Genomic DNA, 23,396 nt, shown 5'->3' with positions numbered 1-23,396 from the left:
CCCTGTGAATGAAATGAATTGCACAGACTTCTTCACATGGAGCAATTAAATTATACAGCTGTAGAATTGAACTATTTAAAGAATAATTTTCACTATGGGAACCATATGAGATGTGATAAAAGTTCTCCAATCATTGTGAAATAAACCAGTCTTGCCTGAAAGTAACAATCATCCTGTTCTCATGCTGGGAAAATATTGCAAATAGTTTGCATGAATGACGAACTACAGGAAACGGAACAGCAGGAAGAGAAGATCGTGGAGATACTGGGATTCCATTCAGGTGGTAGGGAAGGAGATGTAGGTGGGTCTGTGCCCACAGTTGGTTTGTGCAGAAGAATTACTACCGTTCAAAGATATTTTTTAAATTTAGTTCCTTGGCATATTCTCTGAGGAGCCACTGAGCAGAACAGTAAAGAAAAAGTGGAAAGCATGCAACTCTCCACAGGAACTGGAAGCAGAGAGATAAATAGATGATATGGCAAGACCTTCAACAATAGGGACTGTGAGTAGCAATTTCACTCACACCATCATTCATCCTCTCTCTTACGCTCACACACCCAGATAGTCACTTAGGGGGATATAAGTAGTTTAACTGAGACTTGGACACTGGGTGCTACAGAAAGCCAGAGGAAGAAGTAGTGAAAGTGGAGAATGATGTTCCTGAATGGAGGCTTAAGAAATGTTAGCCCCTGGCTGAAGACCATTCAGAAATGATCTAGGGATTCTTCCATGAAAAGAAGTATACCAGCAGAGATCCAAACTCATATAAAGGCACTGCAAAGCCTCTCCAAAAAAGTGCAGCAGGAGACAGTGTTGGCAGCAGAATGCAATGCCTTCCTTTGTAGCAATATCAGATACATCTTCACAACAATGCCTCAAGTCAATGGCAGCTGTAGGAACTTCTGCTTATGTCCCACAGAACACAAAGACTGGTCATTACTTCATACATGAAGACTTTGACCGGTGACATTCAGGCCTTGGGCGATTCTGCTTATGACTCAGTCTACTCCTCAGGAATTTCAATTTTCAGGCCTTTCTAAAGACAAGAATTATGGAGGACACAGCAGGTCACTGAAATTTATGAGACAACATTGGTAACATGCTGGAGGGAGCTCTTGGGCTTACCTAAGTACTTGAATCTTCTCTAATAGCACCTGCTTTGGCTTGGTAACCATTGTATCCTTATACCTCAGGGAAGTGCCTCAGGAAATGTTTCTACTTTAAAGGTGCTGTATAAATACTTGTTGTTTGTTGTTATTATTATGATTCTCCTCTTAATGATATATATGCTAGAGGAGGAGGAACACCCGACAACCCAGAAAGTCAGGCTCATCTGGCATCACTGCAAGAGATCCAGACACTCCTGTAGATATGTAGCCTCCAGGGTGTATAGATAAAGATTTTATTTGATTATATCCCTGCAGGCCATGTAGGCCATTGTGTTGTGCTGAGGGGTCTGAATGGGTCCCATCAATGATCTCAGTAATGATCTTGGGAAATCTAGTAATGCCATGAAATTGGGCAGCCCTGTCATGCTGATGGTGTTCAGTGGGAAAGGACATTAAACTGTTGTTCCTGCTGAACCATGAGTCAGTCACTTATCTGATACATTGGTGGACAGAAAATTGGCTGACAGATATCTACTATGCTAGCCTGGAAGGAGCTGCGGCACAGTCATGGGGCACAGTCACCTTCACAGTTGCTGGGAGTGTAGTCCCTATGGTGACAGTTGGCTACAGGTCTTCCTAAAGACAAAGGCACAGCTTTGTAACTGTCTACTGGAACTTTTTGAGGATGTAACTGGTAGAATAGATAAGGGAGAACCAGTGGATGTGGTGTATTTGTACTTTCAGAAGGCTTTCGATAAGGTCCCGCATAAGAGATTAGCATGCAAAGTTAAAGCACACGGGATTGGGGGTAAGGTACTGTCTTGGATAGAGAACTGGTTGGCAGACAGGAAGTTGAAATAAACGGGTCTTTTTCCGAGTGACAGGCATTGACTAATGGGGTACCGCAGGGATCAGTCCTTGGACCCCAGCTATTCACAATATATATAAATGATCTAGACGAGGGAACTAGATGTAATATCACCAAGTTTGTAGACGACACAAAGCTGGGTGGGCGTCTGTGCTGTGAGGAGGATGCCGAGAAACTCCAGTATGATTTGGGCAGGTTGGGTGATTGGGCAGATGCATGGCAAATGCAGTATAATGTGGATACATGCAAGGTTATCCACTTGGCTGGCAAAAACAGGAAGACAGATTATTATCTGAACGGCAATAGATTGGGAAAAGGAGAAGTGCAACGAGACCTGGGTGTCCTTGTGCACCAGTCGCTGAAGGTAAGCATGCAGGTGCAGCAAGCGGGTAAGACGGCAAATGGTATGCTGGCCTTCATAGCGAGAGGATTCGAGTACAGGAGCAAGGATGTCTTGCTGCAGTTGTACAGGGCCTTGGTGAGACCACACCTTGAGTATTGTGTGCAGTTTTGGTCACCTTATCTGAAGAAGGATAGAGTCATAGAGTCATAGAGTTATACAGCACAGAAAGAGGCCCTTCGGCCCATCGCGTCCGCGTCGGCCATCAAGCCCTGTCTAATCTAATCCCATTTTCCAGCATTTGGTCCGTAGCCTTGTATGCTATGGCATTTCAAGTGCTCATCCAAATGCTGCTTGAATGTTGTGAGGGTTCCTGCCTCTACCACCCTTTCAGGCAGTGAGTTCCAGATTCCAACCACCCTCTGGGTGAAAAAGTTCTTCCTCAAATCCCCTCTAAACCTCCTGCCCCTTACCTTGAATCTATGTCCCCTTGTTATTGACCCCTCTACTAAGGGAAAAAGTTCCTTTCTATCTACCCTATCTATGCCCCTCATAATTTTGTACACCTCAATCAGGTCCCCCCTCAGCCTTCACTGCTCCAAGGAAAACAACCCCAGCCTGTCCAGTCTTTCTTCATAGCTGAAGCGCTCCAGCCCAGGTAACATCCTGGTAAATCTCCTCTGCACCCTCTCCAAAGCAATCACATCCTTCCTATAGTGTGGCGACCAGAACTGCACATGTTCTTGCCATGGAGTAAGTGCAGCAAAGATTCACCAGACTGATACCTGGGATTGCAGGAATGACATATGAGGAGAGATTGGGTCGATTAGGCTTATATTCGCTAGAGTTTAGAAGAATGAGAGGGGATCTCATTGAAACTTATAAAATTCTAACAGGACTAGACAGACTAGATGCAGGAAGGATGATCCCGATGGCGGGGAGTCCAGAACCAGGGGTCACAGTCTATGGATAAGGGGTAAGCTATTTAGGACTGAGATGAGGAGGAATTTCTTCACCCACAGAGTGGTGAACCTATGGAATTCTCTACCACAGAAGGCAGTTGAGGCCAATTCATTAAATATATTCAAGAAGGAGTTAGATATATTTCTTAAGGCTAAAGGGATCAAGGGATATGGGGAGAAAGCAGGGACAGGGTACTGAATTTGGATGGTCAGCCATGATCTCATTAAATGGCGGAACAGGCTTGAGGGGCTGAATGGCCTACTCCTGCTCCTATCTTCTATATTTCTATGTTTCTATGAACCTGAGACTGTGGAGGCAATTCTGCTCATGTGGGTGCCGCATTGACAGCAATTCCACCTCTGATTCTGTTTGAAAGCCCTAGTGGCCTTTCTTTGTTCATTTTTTATCCTTTTCCATTAACTATATGAAAGGGAATACCGAAAGTAAATCCCATCACTTACAAGTGTTGACGAGCAAAAACAAATTTGCTCCATTTGTTAAGTTCCACTTCCCGTTATGCAGGAATATGACAGGCCATTAACAGCAGTTTGAAATGGGCAACATTAGCACACTGCACATACTAATTAAGTAGCATTGATGAGTGTAGAATGTACTTGAGCTGACAAACACGAGAGAGCACATAGTGGTAATGGAAGCCTTGCAAGAATTCTCAGTGCAGTGCTTCGAGGGCAGGCGGCACAAGTTCAGAAACTCACAAAATTGCTGCTCCCACCTCGACAATTGCCATCACAGTAAGCAATTACACCAACAGCAATTTCCAGGGCTAATTTCTAAGTATCGCTGTACATTTATGATAGCTTGCATGTACATTTGTGGTGCCTAGGCTTAAAGAAATTAAACAATAAAACCTGCACTGATGCACTAATCTTTATTCAGCAATCACACCGTGTTACTACAGTTATTATTCTGTTGCTTCAGGCAATGTAGTAATATTAGAGCTATTTCCAGTGCTGAACAGCTATGCATATTAAAAATGCAAGTCTTCATACTACAACAGATAAGCTTTATAAGTAGCACCAATAAGAATGAAGGAAGGAACATTTTTATTTCCTGAAATTTCCTCTGAGCCACTGAATGTAAGGATTGCTCAAACATAAGAACATAAGAATTAGGAGCGGGAATAGGCCATGCGGCCCCTCGAGCCTGCACTGCCATTTAAGTAAATCATGGCTGATCTTTGACCTCAACTCCACTTTCCCGCCTGATCTCCATATCCCTTGATTCCCCTAGAATCCAAAAATCTATCTATCTCAGCCTTGAATATACTCAACAACTCAGCATCCACAGCCCTTTGGGGTAGAGAACTCCAAAGGTTCACAATCCTCTGAGTGAAGAAATTCCTCCTCATCTCAGTCTTAAATGGCCGACCCCTTATCCTGAGATTATGTCCACTAGGTCTAGAGTCTCCAGCCAAGGGAAACAACCTCTCAGCATCTACCCTGTCAATTCCCCTCATAATCTCATGTTTGAATGAGATCACCTCTCATTCTTCTAAACTCCAGAGAGTATAGGCCCAATCTACTCAATCACTCCTCATAGAACAACCCTTTCATCCCAGGGATCAATCTAGTGCACCTTCGTTGCACCACCTCTAAAGCAAGTATGTCCTTTCTCAGATAAAGAGACCAAAACTGTGGTCTCACCAAAGCCCTGTACAATTGTAGTAAGAGGTCCTTACTCTTGTACTCCAACCACCTTGCAATAAAGGCCAACATGACATTTCCCTTCCTAATTGCTTGCTGTAGTTGCATGCTAACTTCCTGTGTTTCCTGTACGAGGATACCCAAATCTCACCAACATTTAATATTGTCCGTTCTATTTCCCGTATTTCTGCTCTCACCCCTTCCCCTCCCTCCAAGGGTTCCCCTTGTCCTCACCTTTCACCCCACCAGCCTCCACATTCAACGGATCATCCTCTGCCATTTCTGCCACATCCAGCATGATCCCACCACCAAACACATCTTCTCCTCACCTCCACTTTCAGCATTCTGAAGGGACCGCTCCCTCCGCGACACCCTGGTCCACTCCTCTATCAACCCCAACAGTCCTTCTCCTTCACCTGGCACCTTCCCGTGCAAGCGCAGGAGATGCAACACATGCCCTTTTACCTCCACCCTTCCCAGTGTCCAGGGCCCCAAACACTCCTTCCAGGTGAAACACTGATTTATTGTACTTCTTGCAATTTAGTATACTGTATTCACTGCTCACAATGTGGTCTCCTCTACATTGGGGAGAACAAACACAGATTGGGTGACCGCTTTGCGGAACACCTCCATTCAGTCTGTAAGTTTGACCCCGAGCTTCCGGTCACCTGCCACGTTAATTCTCCACTCCACTACCACTCAGACCTCACTGTCCTCAGCCTCTTACACTGTTCCAATGAAGCTCAACGTAAGCTCGAGGAACAGCACCTCATCTTTACAGCCTTCTGGACTCAACATAGAGTTCAACAATTTCAGACCATAACTTCTGCCCCTATCCTTTTATTCCCATTTATTTTTTTAAAAATTCTCTCTCCGACATGGCAGCTGTCTTTCATTCTGCCAGTGCCATTTACATTTCACCTAGAGCCATCTTTTGTTTCTTAACTTGTCCCATTACCATCTCCTTTTGCCTTGCACCATCTCTTAATCTCTCTTAATGTCTCTTAATCTCTCCTGCCTTCCATCCTATCACAGATGTTCCCTTTCATTCTTTCCTCCCCTCCCTCCTTTCCCTGCCCCTGCACTTGCTTAAAAACCTGTTCCATCTCCAGCTTTCTCCAGTTCTGATGAAGGGACATCAACCTGAAGCGTTAACTCTGTTTCTCTTGCCTGACCTGCTGAGTACAGGAAACTTTCTGATATCCGGCACTGACGGGACCGAGCCGGTGCCGTAACATCAAAAGTGCTGGACATACCACAGTTAATGTTTAAACATAGGAACTGAGAAGCTCCGTGTGAATCAACAAACCCTGTTGCTTAGCAACAGCTTCAAAACAGTCAGCTGCAGCTGCAAGCGCCTGTAGCTGAAGCTGTTGCTATAGCTACAGACCTTGCCGTGCTTGACTGGGGAAAAAAAAGCAGCGAGAACTAAAAAAACATATAGAAAACGGCTCCTGATTTTTGCCATTAGATCGAGTATTCCGGACATATAACCTCTGGATAAACCAAAGCTTCCTGTAGTTCCAGCATTTTCTGTTTTTATTTCAGATTTCCAACATCTGCAGTATTTTGCTTTTGTATCAACATTTAATAGTTTCTCACCATTTAAAAAATATTCTGTTTTTTCTATTCTTCCTACCAAAGTGAATAACCTCACATTTCCTCACATTATACTCCATGTGGCACCTTATTGCCCACTCACTTAACCTGTCTATATCCCTTTGCAGGCTCTTTGTGACTTCTTCACAGCTTACTTTCGCACCTAGCTTTGTATCATCAGCAAACTTGGATATATTGCATTCGGTCTCTTCATCAAATTCATTAATATAGATTGTAATTAGCTGAGGCACAAGCACTGATGCTTGCGGCACCCCACTAGTTACAACCTGCCAACTGGAAAGTAACCTGTTTATCCCTACTCTCTATTTTCTGTCCATTAACCAATCCTCTATCCATGCTAATATATTACCCCCAACCCCATGAGCCCTTAAATTGCGTAGCAATCTTTTATGTGGCACCTTATCGAATGCCTTTCGGAAATCCAAATATACTACATCTACTGGTTCACCTCTATCTACCCTACTAGTTACCCCCTCAAAAAGCTCTAATAAATTTGTTAAACATGATTTCCTTTCATAAAACCATGTTGACTCTGCCTTTTAACCCCTTCCATTCTTACCCCTCAAGGTTTCACCATTTTCACCAAGAACAAATACAATTCTATTTATTAGAAGTGTTAAATGGATGTGATAGCATATGTCTGGGCATCTTCCATAGATGACGTTAGTGAATGCCCAAAAGTACCATTCATTAGGTACATGGCCCAAGTACGCATGACACAAAGTGTCAACCTGTTGCGCACTTATTGCTGACTTATGCCAAGCCTTCACACACGATAGCACTTACGTTGCTTAACATACATGCCCACACTCCAGAAGACATGTAATTAAGCTGCAGAAAAAGGTCCCACTGACACCCAACAGATTGCCACCCCAATGAGAAAACACCAAGAAGGAAAGAATAGAAAGACTTGCATTCATATAGTGCCTTTCATGACCTCAGGATGTCCCAAAGCGTTTTACAGCCAATTAAATAATTTTGAAGTGTTGTCACTGTTGTAATGTAGGGGCATTGCATATCTCATGCACTTTCCCTAAGGGAAAACACTGTGGTAAAACACACCAGGCATATTAACACATCGCATTTAGGGTATAAAAGGGCTGATTTTCTAGTTGCCATGGCCATTGGTGCTGGAGTGAAATGGGGAGCATGGGCTGGGAAATCTATTGGAGATCGGTATCTCAGAATCTCCAGCCATTGTGTGCTGTACAGTATCTTCCAAAAGGCTTTTTCAAGTTGGCCCAAAGTGCTCTTGCACAAAACATGCAAGAAGTAAATTTTAAAATTGCAATCAATATTAATAAGATGTAAATCAGTGCAGCGTGTGATTTCCTGATTTTCTTGTAAGGAATGCACTGTGCATTCACAATGTAGATATAAAACAGATAATCAGGGAAGGTGTGTTCTGGGTTGACAAGAGCTTAGTGTTTAGAGGATTATTTGCAGCATGTGTTCTGCCTTATAATTGCAGGAGTTTTGTTTTGTTGCCGCCAGTAGGTGGCAGTAAATGGAAATGGTCAGTAGGGTCACTCAACAGGAAGTAGTATAGTGATAGCAAACAAAGAGGTCACATCAGCATGGAGCGTGCTGCAAGTTAATCCGCTGTAATCTTACATTGTTATGCCTTCGAAAGCATTGCCTGTGAGTTGAATGGTTTCATTACATATTCATGTTTAGATGTTAGTTATATCTCATGTATGTAACAAGGTGCATTTCTTTCTTTTTGCTTTCTCAGTTTTACTCCAACCCAATGCAACTGATTTGTATTGTTTCATTTGTAGTGTATGTAACTTTAAGAGAGAACTACTTTTACAGCTCCTGTATACTGCAGTACCGGCAGTGACCAGGCCTTGAGCATGCCTCTGTACTGTTAGTCTTTAGACTGCCCTCCGCCAGTAAACACCTGTTGATTGTTAATTTACACCCTCCGTCTAGTTATTGGAAAACATCATGCTTTAAGAATCACGGATACAATAGTGGCGACGAGGTCGATTCGAATCTACCTGCAACTCTGCATTTCCTTTCAAGGATTCGCTCCGGGAGGACGGTGGAAGAAAGTCGAGGCCAGAAGCACGGGCGTCGACCACGAGCAACCGCCCAGTCATCCGGCAGAAAGTGAACATCGCAGGGGAGGCTGTTGAGAGCTGGGCTTGGTTCTCCAGCCACGACGATCCAGCAACAGACTGGCAACAGGTGCAGCGCAGACCCTTCCCGGACAGCGTCGGCTGGAGCCGACCGACGGCACAGAAAAGGCCGAGCAGCGTCAATGGGGTAAGAGAGAGGGTGAAGTGCACAGGGCGCAGCCGGGGGTTGAAAACCGAGCAGCGTCGACGGAAAGCAAAAAGAGAGAGAGGGTAAAGCAGCAGCCGGGTTCAGGACCGAGCGGCGGCAACGCGAGAGGCGCACAGGAGAATGCGCAGAGCACAGCCAGGGCTCAAGAGCTGAACAGCATCCACGGGGGAAAGAAAGGAAGCACGGGAGATGCCATTGAGCCGCGGAGAAGAAGGGAGAGCGCGGGAGACGCCATTTTAGAAGCCGCAGCGGAGAAGAAGGGCGAGCGCGGGAAGAAAGGAAAGTGAGGGAGATGCCATTTTGTGCCAGCGGAGAAGAAGGGAGAGCGCGGGAGACGCCATTTTAGACAGTTTAATCACACCCAGGGATGCCAAAGAGTGGCAGTATCACTGCGTTCGACAATGCAGTCGAAGATTGGGCGACATGTGTGCAACACATTGAGGTGCACTGCAAGGCGAATGAAGTGCCAGATGCTAGGAGAGCACTGGTTTTGTTGAATTCCATGGGTGCAAAAACTTATGGCTTACTGCGAAACCTAATAACCCCAGAGAAGCCAGTGGATAAGAATTTCAAAAGCATAGTGGAAATCCTACAGGACCACTTAAACCCCACACCGCTGCTGATAGTAGAAAGATGTAAGTTCCACAAAAGGAACCAGCATGAAGATGAAAGTAATGCTGAGTACTTAACGGAACTGTGCAAGCTATCGAAACACTGTCAGTTTGGATTGGGACGAGCAGATACATTAAGGGAAAAGTTTGTGTGTGGGCTTCAAAGTGAAGGAACCCAGAAATGACTTCTGTCAGAAAAGGATCTTACGCTGGACAAGGCTTTCAGCATGGCAGTATCACACGAAGCAGCCGCACGGGGCGCTGCAGAGATGCAACGGAGACCGCAAGAATATGGCACCAATGAAATGTCATATGGAGCAGGGAAGTGTTATCACTGCGGCAGAACAACACACGACCAGAAGGATTGTTGGTTCAAGGCCCAAGTGTGCAGACAGTGTGGAAAAGCAGGACACATAGCAAGAGTCTGCAGGTCAGGGAAGAAAACCAGCAGCAAGAAATCTCCACAGGAGAAGTACAAAAAGGTACATAAGGTGATGGACAGTAGTTCAGACGAACAGAAAAGTGATACAGACTCCGGAAGCAAGGAGCTGGGTTGTCTGAAACTACATAAGGTAATCAAAATGGAGGATCATCAGACTATCTTGGTCACGCTCAAGATAGACGGAGTCCAAGTGAAAATGGAATTGGACACAGGATCAGCCCTAACAGTCATAAACCAAAGGGACTACAAGTGGCTATTTTCACATATACCCTTGAAAGCTACAGAGATTGTCTTGAAGACGTACACGGGGCAAAAAGTCTACCCCAAAGGAAAAATAAGGGTGAACGTGATATACAAAGGCCAGGAAATACCCAAAATGGACCTATATGTATTGCCAGATGGAGGACCACCACTACTAGCACGTGAATGGATCCGGAAGATACAATTAGATTGGCATTCCATACAGGCACTGAAGGTTGAGGCCAAAAAGGATGACGACGTCACATCTGGACGACTGTCAAAAATGCTAACTGACGCACAAGAAGTGTTCCAGCAGGGACTCGGAACACTAAAAGGCATAACAGCGATGATTAAAATAGAGGAAAATGCAAGCCCAAAGATTTTAAGGCCAGACTGGTGCCTTATGCGATCTGACCATCCGTCGAAGCAGAGCTGGAAGGGTTGGAACATTCAGGAGCACTGTCCAAAGTAGAGTGGAGCGAGTGGGCTACACCCATCGTTCCTGTAATGAAGAGGTCGTTGAGTAATACGCCTGGGGAACCAAAGAAGGTCCGCATCTGTGGGGATTTTAAGGTGAAAGTGAACCCAGTCCTTCGCACGGTACAATATCCACTTCCACGGATTGAGGATATTTTCGCCTCGCTATCTGGAGGTAAACGCTTCACCAAAATTGATCTGGCCCAGGCGTACCTGCAAATGGAGGTAGAAGAAGCCTCAAAACAATACCTCACGATCAACAGACATAAAGGTCTCTACCAATACAACTGGCTGGTGTTCGGGGTAGCATCGGCTCCGGTTATTTGGCAAAGGGCAATGGATCAAGTCCTGCAAGTGATTCCAGGGACCCAGTGTTATTTGGACGACATCCTGGTCACGGGCGAAAATGACAGCGATCACCTCGCCAACCTGCAGACGGTGCTCACTAGATTAAAGGAAGATGGGCTACGAGCTAATCGCCACAAGTGCGAGTTTTTCCAGAAGCAAATCTCGTATTGTGGCCACGTTATTGATGAAGAGGGGTTACATAAGTCCCCTGAAAAGATTGAGGCAGTAATCAAGGCTCCAGCACCGGAAAATGTGTCACAACTGAGGTCGTTCCTCGGGCTGGTGAACTACTACCATAAGTTTTTACCAAATTTGTCTACCCTATTACACCCACTGAACAACCTACTGCAAACAGGGGTACCATGGAAGTGGAATGACGAATGTAAACGAGCTTTCCAGAAGTGCAAAGAATTAATCACATCAAAAGAGGTGTTGGCCCATTTCAACCCAGCACTACCAATTCGGTTGGCATGTGATGCAACACCCTATGGTATTGGAGCGGTGCTGTCGCACAAATTCCCAGATGGGTTGGAGAGGCCAGTAGCCTTTGCGTCTCGGTCACTAACCTCAGCCGAGCGCAACTACGCCCAGATCGACAGGGAGGCCCTCAGCCTAGTATGGGGAGTAAAAAAATTCAACCACTATCTGCATGGGCAGAAGTTCACCTTGCTGACTGACCACCAACCACTTGTCTCCATCTTTAATCCAAAGAAGGGCGTTCCGGTGATGACTGCACAACGGCTACAAAGATGGTCCCTTTTTCTAGGGGCGAACCAATATGAAATAGAGTATAAGGGCACGAAACAGCATGGAAACGCTGATTGGCTATCACGCCTGCCACTGCCTACTGTGGAGGAAGCACCAGCAGTGGACCCTATTGAAATATTTTATTCATCGATAATTGAACGATTGCCAGTAACTAACGCGGATATAGAGAAGGAGACCCGCAATGATCCGACACTGTCTCGGGTATATGATTTGACGGCGAAGGGATGGCCAACACATGGCAACTCACTGTTGCTAGCATTCTCATCCAGAAGAGAACAGCTGTCAGTATGCCAGGGGACAGTGATGTGTGGATCCCGAGTGGTAATTCCACCCAAGTTAAGGGAGAGAGTGCTCAATGAGCTTCACGAAGGCCATCTGGGAGGGGCAAAAATGAAAAGCCTTGCTAGGGCTTATGTGTGGTGGCCAGGGATCGATCAACAAATCGAGGACCTAACCAAGAGCTGCTCAGGATGCCAGAAGGTCCAAAATGCACCACCACATGCCCCTCTACACCCATGGGAGTGGCCCTCCTCTCCATGGCAACGGGTGCATATTGATTTTGCTGGTCCATTCATGGACTCAATGTTCTTAATAGCAGTGGATGCGCACTCGAAATGGCCTGAGGTGATCAAAATGTCCTCAACCACTACAGAGAAAACGATTGCAGTCCTATGGACCATATTTGCCAGGAACGGCTTGCCAGAGCAGATTTGCTCTGATAATGGACCACAGTTTGTGTCGGAAATTTATGAGAAGGAATGGGGTAAGGCATTACACATCCACCCCGCATCATCCAGCCACAAATGGATTGGCTGAGAGGTTCGTACAAACCTTTAAAAAGGCGATAAGGGCCATGTGCCATGATGAAGTTCCACTACGGCATAAGGTGGACAATTTCCTGTTAGCCTACAGAAATGCAACACATGCAGTTACCAACCAGACCCCGGCCATGATGTTCTTTAACCGAAGGTTGAGATCTCGTCTGGATTTGCTCAGACCAAGTGTGCGAAGAAATGTTGAGGATAAGCAATTCCAGCACATCAATGAGAAGCCGACAAGGTGCTTCAATGTAGGACAACCAGTCTTGGCCCGCGACTACCGAACAGAGAAATGGCAACCCAGAACGATATGCACATGGCAGGGGCCATTAATGTACACAGTGGATGTCGGGGAGAACATTGTGAGATGCCACGTTGACCAGATCCGAGCGTCACAGGAACGAGTCAATCCCATGCCTCGCGTACCTGGTGATGAACCCGACATACCGGTAGCATCTACCTCAGAAACAGTAGCAGCGGAACCTGATGAACTAACCGACGAAAGGGGGCCAGAATCGCCTCCGCACCAAGAACAAGAACCTCAGGAAAGGCGCTTTCCAGAAAGGATCAGGAAGCCGCCCCAAAGACTGAATCTATAAATGGACTATTTCAGTTTAATGTGCATGTTAAAGTGTTAACTGTTATTTGAATGTTATGGGTACTGTTAATCTAAAAGGGGAGGAATTGTAGTGTATTTACCTTTAAGAGAGAACTACTTTTACAGCTCCTGTATACTGTAGTACCGGCAGTGACCACACCTGTATATAAGCCTTGAGCATGCCTCTGTAGTGTTAGTCTTTAGACTACCCTCCTCCAGTAAACACCTGTTGATTGTTAATTTACAGCCTCCGCCTAGTTATTGGAAAACATCATGCTTTAAGAATCACGGATTCAATATCATTGACCTCATGCAAGTGTGGCATTATTAAACACCGGAGCTTGGACGCTACATCCTGACTCCCATGTCGTTATTGAAAGGAGTTTGGCTGGCTGTCTAACTGCGTACAGACACATACACGTAGGGAGGACAGTACAGTAAAAAGGCAAGCCATCAGCTGGCGCAACAAGCAACATTCGCAGTTCAGCACGGTGCAACCATGGACGGCAAGAGCTTCCAAGACAAGCAGAGATCTGTGACCTGCCCAAGAAGTACACGCTCATCTAGATCATCAACAGCCAGTGTAGCAGCAGCTAGAGCCTGGGCTAAAGCTAAAGCGGCATAGGCTCGCGTGAGCTTTGCTAAACAGAAACTGGCTGTGAAGAAAGAGAAGGTCCGCACATCAAAAAAGAACCCTTTTTAAAGGCTAGAACAGGTCATCCGGCATGGCAGTCTCCCATCCAATCACAGCCCTTCCGATGCGATCATACTCTGGCAACCCATGCGCAGACTCCTAATATGACAGGCATTGCCCAATATTAGGCACATAGAGGACTTGTAAGGACAGGTCTCACAAAATTTGATGACAAGCCAGAGAGTTTTAGAGCATGGCAGTCATCCTTCCTTAATGCCACTGGCAGTTTGAGCCTGAGTGCTAGTGAGGAGTTGGATTTATTGTCATCATGGCTGGGCAAAGAATCGTCAGAACATGCCCATAGGATCCGGTTTGTGTACACAAATGACCCAAGCACAGCCCTTAGAATGGTCTGGGCAAGACTCAGGGAGTGTTACAGCGGCTGACCTGGGAGTGCAGTGAGCAGCGACGCCCGACCAGAGCGGACCTGCGTGAGGTAGAGGCAGCGCGGCAACTTTAAAAGGAGGGGCGAGGCAAGGCCCGACCACAGCGGCTGACCTGGGAGTGCAGTGAGCAGCGACGCCCGACCAGAGCGGATCTGCGTGAGGTAGAGGCAGCGCGGCAACTTTAAAAGGAGGGGCGAGGCGAGGGCCGACCACAGCGGCTGACCTGGGAGTGCAGTGAGCAGCGGCGCCCGACCAGAGCGGACCTGCGTGAGGTAGAGGCAGCGCGGCAGCTTTAAAAGGAGGGGCGAGGCGAGGCCCGACCACAGCGGCTGACCTGGGAGTGCAGTGAGCAGCGACGCCCGACCAGAGCGGACCTGCGTGAGGTAGAGGCAGCGCGGCAACTTTAAAAGGAGGGTCGAGGCGAGGCCCGAACACAGCGGCTGACCTGGGAGTGCAGTGAGCAGCGACGCCCGACCAGAGCGGACCTGCGTGAGGTAGAGGCAGCGCGGCAACTTTAAAAGGAGGGGCGAGGCATACCAATTCAACAGCAGGGGAGAGAGGTAAAAAGTAATCGAAGTGTGACATCACCAGGAAGGAGGTTAGTGATTGGTTGGATTGGTTGGTGAGTATTTCTTCTTTTTATTATAATCTTAAATTCTGCAGTTTTTTTTCTAGGGTCTCTGTGCTGTAGAGGAGACAGTTGGTAAACCATTTAACTGGTGTAATTAGAGGGATTGATTTAATTTAAATCCAATTAATTAAAGGGGATACTAGCATCTATAATCGGGAAGAGGGTGTCCATAACTAACAATAAATTTTTTTAAAATTAATTACATAGAATGGAGCAGGTGATGTGTTACTGTTGCGAGATGTGGGAGCCGGTAGACCCCATTGAGGCTAACGGTGAGCACATCTGTGACAAGTGTCTGCTGCTACAGGATCTCCAGCTCCGTGTTGATGAGCTGGAGTCTGAGCTTCAGATACTGCAACACATCAGGGAGGGGGAGAAGTACCTGGACTCTGTGTATCAGGAGGTGGTCACACCTATGAAGTTAATTAATTCAGATGTAGCCCATGGCCAGGGTCAGGACGGTGTGACTACGAGTGAGGCAGGCACGGGGAACCAGGAGGTAGTGTTGGAGGAGCCGCAGCCCTTGCTCTTGACCAACAGGTTCGAGGTTCTTACTCCCTGTGGGGACAGGAGCAGGGGCTGCAGGGAGGATGAGCAACCTGGCCACAGCACCGTGGAAGAGGGGGCCATTCAAGATGGGGGAGTAAATAGAAATGTTGTAGTGGTAGGGGATAGTATTATTAGGGGGATAGATAGAGTTCTCTGCAGCCAAGAGCGAGAGTCCCGTAGGCTGTGTTGCCTACCCGGTGCCAGGGTTAAGGACATCTCCTCTGGGCTGGAAAGAAACTTGCAGTGGGAGGGGGTGGATCCAGTCGTCGTGGTCCATGTTGGTACAAACGACATAGATAGGACTAGGAAGCCAGTTCTGTTAAAGGAGTATGAGCAGCTAGGGGTCAAATTAAAAAACAGAACCTCAAGGGTAATAATCTCTGGATTATTACCTGAGCCACGAGCGAATTTGGCTAGGACAAATAAAATCAGAGAGTTAAATGCGTGGCTCAAAGACTGGTGTGGGAGAAATGGGTTTTGCTTCCTGGGACACTGGCACCAGTACTGGGGCAGGAGGGAGCTGTTCCGTTGGGACGGGCTTCACTTGGCCAGTGCTGGGACTAGAGTCCTGGCGGATCATATAACTAGGGCTGTAGAGAGGGCTTTAAACTAACTAGTGGGGGGGAGGTTCCTAGAGAACAAATAATAAAAATGACAACAGAGAAGGTCATAGACTTAGGTAGCAGTGGGGAAAAGAAAAACCAGAGTGTGTCAGGAAGGGGCAGAAGGTATGGAGTAAAAGGTAAAGTAATAAAAAGGGCAAAAGCAGGAACTAAGTGTCAAAAAACACATTTGAAAGTTCTCTATCTGAATGCACGTAGCATTCGTAACAAAATAGATGAGTTAATGGCACAAATAGCTACATATGGGTAGGATCTTGTGGCCATTACAGAAACATGGCTGCAGGGTGACAATGCCTGGGAATTAAACATACCAGGTTATTTAACGATCAGGAAGGACAGGCAGGAAGGAAGGGGAGGTGGGGTGGCTTTGTTAATAAAGGAAGGAATCACTGTAATACAGAGAAATGATATTGGGTCAAAAGATCAGGATAATGAAACAGTTTGGGTGGAGATAAGGAATAATAAGGGGAAAAAAACACAAGTGAGCGTAGTCTATAGGCCTCCGAACAGTTGCAACTCGGTTGGACGGAGTATCAATCAGGAAATAGTTGAGGCTTGTAATAAGGGAACATCTATAATTATGGGGGATTTTAACTACCATATTAACTGGACAAATCAAATTGGGCAGGGCTGCCTTGAGGATGAGTTCATTGAGTGTATTAGGGATGGGTTTCTTGAGCAGTATGTAACTGAACCGACCAGGGGGCAAGCAACCTTAGATCTGGTCCTGTGTAACGAGACAGGATTAATTAAAAATGTCCTAGTAAAGGATCCCCTTGGAATGAGTGACCATAACATGGTTGAATTCCATGTTCAATTAGAGGGTGAGGAGGTTGTATCTCAAACAAGCGTGCTAAGCTTGAATAAAGGAGACTATGAAGGTATGAGAGCAGAATTGAGCAAAGTGGATTGGGAAAATAGATTAAAGGGTAAGACGATACATGATCAGTGGTGTACATTTAAGGAGTTATTTACAACTTCCAAAAAAAGTATATTCCACTGAGAAGCAAAGGGTGTAAAAGAAAAGACAGCCATCCGTGGCTAAGTAAAGAAATTAAGGATAGTGTTCGACTAAAAACAAGGGCATATAAGGTAGCCAAATCTAGTGGGAGGATAGAGGATTGGGAAAACTTTAAAAGACAGCAAAAAATAACAAAAAGATTGATTAGGAAAGGGAAGATAGATTATGAAAGTAAATTAGCAAAAAATATAAAAACAGATAGTAAGAGTTTTTATAGTTACATAAAAAGAAAAAGGGTGGCTAAAGTAAATGTTGGTCCCTTAGAGGATGAGACCGGGAAATTAATGGTGGAAAATATGGAGATGGCAAAAACACTGAATGAATATTTTGTATCAGTCTTTACAGTAGAGGACACCAAGAATATCCCAACACTGGACAAGCAGGGGGCTATAGGGGGGGAGGAAATAAACACGATCAACATCACTAAGGAAGTGGTACTCGGTAAAATAATGGGACTCAAGGCGGATAAATCGCCTGGACCTGATGGCTTACATCCAAGGGTCTTGAGGGAAGTGACGGTAGGGATTTTGGATGCATTGGTAATAATCTTCCAAAACTCCCTGGACTCAGTAAAGGTCCCAGCAGACTGGAAAACTGCTAATGTAACACCCTTATTTAAAAAGGGCAGTAGACAGAAGGCTGGAAACTATAGACCGGTTAGCCTAACATCTGTGGTAGGTAAAATTTTGGAGTCCATTATTAAGGAGACAGTAACAGGACATTTGGATAATCATAGTTTAATAAGACAAAGTCAGCATGGTTTTATGAAGGGGAAGTCATGTTTGACAAATTTGCTGGAGTTCTTTGAGGAAGTAACATACAGGGTGGATAAAGGTGAACCAGTGGACGTAGTGTATTTAGACTTCCAAAAGGCATTTGACAAGGTGCCATACAAAAGATTATTGCTTAAGATAAAAAATCACGGGATTGGGGGTAATATTCTGGCATGGATAGAGGATTGGCTATCTAACAGAAGGCAGAGAGTTGGGATAAATGGTTCATTCTCAGACTGGCAATCAGTAACCAGTGGTGTTCCGCAGGGGTCAGTGCTGGGTCCCCAACTCTTTACAATCTATATTAACGATTTGGAGGAGGGGACCAAGTGTAACATATCAAAGTTTGCAGATGATACTAAGATGGGAGGGAAAGTAGTGAGAGAGGAGGGCATAAAAAACCTGCAAGGGGACATAGACAGGCTAAGTAAGTGGGCAGAGACTTGGCAGATGGAATACAATACTGGAAAGTGTGAGGTTATGCACTTTGGCAGGAAAAATCGTAGAGCAAGTTATTATCTTAATGGCAAGAAACTGGAAAGTACTGAAGTACAAAGGGATCTGGGGGTCCTGGTGCACGAAACTCAAAAGGTTAGTATGCAGGTGCAGCAAGTGATTAAGAAGGCCAATGGAATGTTGGCTTTCATTGCTAGGGGGATAGAATATAAAAATAGGGAGGTATTGCTTCAGTTGTACAAGGTATTGGTGAGACCGCACCTGGAATACTGCATACAGTTTTGGTGTCCATACTTAAGAAAAGACATACTTGCTCTCGAGTCAGTACAAAGAAGGTTCACTCGGTTAATCCCGGGGATGAGGGGATGGACATATGAGGAGAGGTTGAGTAGATTGGGACTCTACTCATTGGAGTTCAGAAGAATGAGAGGCAATCTTATTGAAACATATAAGATTGTGAAGGGGTTGGATCGGGTGGATGCGGGGAGGATGTTCCAGATGATGGGTGAAACTAGAACTAGGGGGCATAGTCTTAGAATAAGGGGCTGCTCTTTCAAAACTGAGATGAGGAGGAACTACTTCACTCAGAGGGTGGTAGGTCCATGGAATATGCTGCCCCAAAAAGCTGTCGAAGCTACATCATTACATAAATTTAAAACAGAAATAGACAGTTTCCTAGAAGAAAAGGGAATTAAGGGTTACGGGGAGCGGGCAGGAATTTGGACATGAGTTTAGGTGCGGATCGGTCATGGCCCTGTGGGTAGCGGAGCGGGCCCAGGGGCCGTGTAGCCTGATCCTGCTCCTGTTTCGTGTGTCTAATTCTGTTAGATTCAGGAGATAGTCCTGTCATAGTGGATTGGCGGTTAGGATCAGATCAGCCATGATCTTATTGAATGGCGGAGCAGGCTCGAGGGGCCAATTGGCCTACTCCTGCTCCTATTTCTTATGTTCTTATGTTCTTATGTGCTCCTGAGGTGATAGAGAAGGCCCTCTTCAGTAAGCTGGAAAACTTTCCTAAAATAGGTAACAGAGACTACCTTTATCTTAGAGAACTCGGAGACCTTTTAATGGAGTTACTGGCAGCCAAAACAGACGGATACTTACCTGGGCTCTCCTATTTAGATACTGCTCGCGGCATCAACCCAATAGTGGAGAAGTTGCCCCACCCTCTCCAAGAAAAATGGATCAACGTAGGCTCAAAATTCAAAGAAGACAACCACATGTGGTTTCCCCCATTTTCCTTCTTTGTGAACTTTATCTGCAGAGAGGCCAGAATTAGAAATGATCCAAGCTTTGCCCTGTTTAGCTACTGTAGTGGACCCTCAAAGTATGAGAAGCCCATGTCAAAGTACGTAGGCACAAGAATGCCTATATCTGTGCATAAGACGGATGTCACTGCAAAGACCGACATCTGCATAGATGCAGCAAAGAATGAAGACGATCCCGGAAAACACTGCCCCATCCATCATAAGCCTCATCCGCTCGCAAAATGTAGAGGCTTCAGGAACAAGACCATAGATGAACGCAGAGCCTACCTCAAAGATAATGGGATATGTTTTAGGTGTTGTGCCTCCGTTTCCCACACTGCAAGAGACTGTAGGATAGCGTTGAGATGCAGGGAGTGTGAGAGTGACCGCCACAGCACAGCTATGCACCCAGGTCCTACCCCCACAACGGAAAAGCCAACCATCAAAGACTCTGAGCCCGGAGATGAGAGAAAGGGAACCCTTACCACTGCACCAACGGTGAGCTCCATGTGCACTGAGGTGTGTGGCCAAGGCCTCACAGGACGATTGTGTTCCAAAATATGCCTTGTAAGAGTCTACTCACAAGGACAGCGCGACCGCTCAGTTAACATGTACGCAATACTCGATGACCAAAGTAACCGGTCACTCGCACGGTCAGACTTTTTTGACATATTTGGCGTCGAGAGTAGCCCAGTCCCTTACTCACTGAGAACCTGTGCCGGACTCTTGGAGATGGCAGGAAGGAAAGCAGATGGGTTCTGTGCCGAGGCAGTGAGTGAAGGGGTGAGCATAGACTTACCGCCACTGATAGAGTGCAGTGAAATCCCAAACAACCGATCGGAGATACCAATGCCTGAGACAGCACTTTACCATGCCCACCTAAAGCTCATAGCATCACGCATCTCAGCATTGGATCCAAAGGCCCAGATTCTCCTCCTGCTTGGGAGAGATGTGGTGAGGGTGCATAAGGTGAGAGAGCAAGTTAATGGACCACACGATGCCCCCTTTGCCCAAAGGCTCAACTTAGGTTGGGTGCTCGTGGGAGAAGTGTGCCTAGGCCAAGCTCACAAGCCCAACGTAAGCACTTTTAAGACCAACGTGCTAGAAAGCGGATGACCCTCTTTCCTCACTCCCTGCCCAAGTCACATCCACCTGAAAGAGAGAGCGAGCTACGGCGGGGAGCAACAAGGTGATTTCTCTCACACAGCATGGGGGTGCTCGGCTGACACCAGAGCTGTCGACAAACTGGGGCACACCGTGTTTGAAAAGACAAAAGATGACAACAAAGGTGCTCTCTTCTTCGAAGACGAAGCTTTCATGAATATTATGGAGAAAGAATTTCACAAAGATGAGGCAAACAGCTGGGTTGCGCCTCTCCCCTTCAAGGTACCCCGGCTTCTTCTGCCGAACAATCGCGATCAGGCACTGTCACGCCTCGCATCACTGCGGCGCACATTAGATAGAAAGCCGAAATGAAGGAACAGTTCATTGCCTTCATGGAAAAGGTTTTCGAGAGTAACCATGCTGAATTAGCACCTCCACTCAAAGAAGGAGAAGAGTGCTGGTATCTCCCGATTTTTGGAGTTTATCGCCCCCGGAAACCTAGTCAAATAAGAGTAGTTTTCGACTCCAGCGCTCAGAACTGTGGCATCTCACTCAACAATGTTCTGCTCACGGGTCCAGACCTAAACAACACCCTCCCTGGTGTAAAGTCCGCACCTCAATAATACACGGACTTCGGGAGAACAGTTTAACAGGTACTTTACTGAACAAGAGGCAGCTTGAAACTGAAACTACAGAAGCCTGCTAGGGCCTTTTATACAGGGGTGGTCACTGCCGGTACTGCAGTCTAAGACCAGTTATTCCCTTAAAGGTACATACACAACAATTCCTCCCCTTTCAGATAAACAGTATATAACATTCATTTAACAACTAAATAATAACTAATTATAATTACAATTTTCTCAGTAATATATACATCAACTGAAATAGTCATTTATAAGTTCAGTCTTTGAGGAGGCTTCCTGATCCGGACTGGATAGCGCCTTTCTCGAGTATCCTGTTCTGGCGGTGGAGTCAATTCTGGCTCATTGTCATTGGTTGGTTCGTCAGCTTCCAATACCCCTGCTTCTGAGGTAAACGCAATCTGTACTTCGGGCTCATTACCAGGTGCACATGCTTGTGGTACAGGTTTGGCTTGTTCCTGTGACTCTAGAATCTGGTCAGCATGGTGTCTCACGATGCTCTCTCCAACGTGCACTGTGTACATTAGTGGTCCCTGCTGTGTGCATATCGTGCCTGGCTGCCATTTTTCTGTTCGGTAGTCGCGGGCCAAGACTGGTTGTCCTATCTTGAAGCTCCTGGTTGGCTTCTCATTTATGTGCTGGAACTGCTTATCCTCAACATCTCGTCTTATGTTTGGTTTGAGCAAATCCAAGCGACATCTTAGTCTCCGGTTGAAAAACAGTACGGCTGGAGTTTGGTTGGTTACTGCATGTGTCGCATGCCGGTAAGCAAACAGGAAGTTATCCACCTTGTACTGCAGTGGTATGTCATCATTATACATTGCATTTATGGCCTTTTTAAAGGTCTGAACAAACCTCTCAGCCAATCCATTTGTGGCTGGATGATATGGGGCAGGTGTGTAATGTTTCACCCCATTATTCTTCAGGAACCTCCGGAAATCCTCAGACACAAACTGTGGGCCATTGTCGGAACAGATCTGTTCTGGCAACCCATTCCTGGCGAAGATGGTCCTTAGGACTGCAATAGTTTTCTCTGTGGTGGTGGAGGATATTTTAATGACCTCTGGCCATTTTGAATGGGCGTCCAAAGCGATTAGAAACATTGAGTCCATAAATGGACCAGCAAAATCAATGTGTACCCATTGCCATGGAGATGAGGGCCACTCCCATGGATGTAGCGGGGCCTGTGGTGGAGCGTTTTGGACCTTCTTGCATCCTGTGCATCTCTTGGTCATATCCTCGATTTCTTTATCGATTCCCGGCCACCACACAAACGCCCTGGCTAGGCTCTTTGTTTTTAACCTTCCCAGATGACCCTCGTGAAGCTCATTGAGTACTCTATCTCTCAACTTGGGTGGAATTACCACTCGGGATCCACACATCAAGGTTCCCCGACACACTGACAGCTGTTCCCTCCTTGGCGAGAATGCTGGCAACAGTGAGTCGCCATATGCTGGCCATCCCTTCACCATCAAATCATAGACCCGAGAGAGTGTCGGGTCATTTCGGGTTTCCTTCTCAATACTTGCGTTTGTAACAGGCAAACATTCCACTATGGTCGCATGGAATATCTCCACCGGGTCCACTGCAGGTGCTTCTTCCGCCGTAGGCAACGGTAGGCGCAACAGCCCACCAGCATTTCCATGTTGTTTCATACCTTTTTACTCTATGTCATACTGATGTGCCCCTAGAAAAAGTGACCATCTTTGCAGCCGTTGCGCCGTCATCACCGGAACGCCCTTCTTTGGGTTAAAAATTGAGACCAGGGGTTGATGATCAGTCAGTAGGGTGAATTTCTGCCCGTGCAGATAGTGATTGAACTTCTTCACCCCCCACACCAGGCTGAGGGCCTCCCTGTCAATCTGGGCGTAGTTACACTCGGCTGAGGTTAGCGAGCGTGATGCAAAGGCTATTGGCCTTTCTGAACCCTCACGGAATTTGTGTGACAGCACCGCTGCAATGCCGTAAGGTGATGCATCACATGCCAACCGAATCGGTAGTGTTGGGTTGTACTGGGCCAATACTTCTTTTGAAGTGATTTGGCATTTACATTCCTGAAAGGCACGCTTATGCTCATCACTCCATTTCCATGTTACACCAGTTTGAAGGAGGG

Source organism: Somniosus microcephalus, chromosome 5, assembly GCF_052327205.1.
Source record: "Somniosus microcephalus isolate GS21.2 chromosome 5, FLI_Smic_1.0, whole genome shotgun sequence".
Taxonomy (NCBI): domain Eukaryota; kingdom Metazoa; phylum Chordata; class Chondrichthyes; order Squaliformes; family Somniosidae; genus Somniosus; species Somniosus microcephalus.
Note: the sequence above shows the minus strand (reverse complement) of the source record.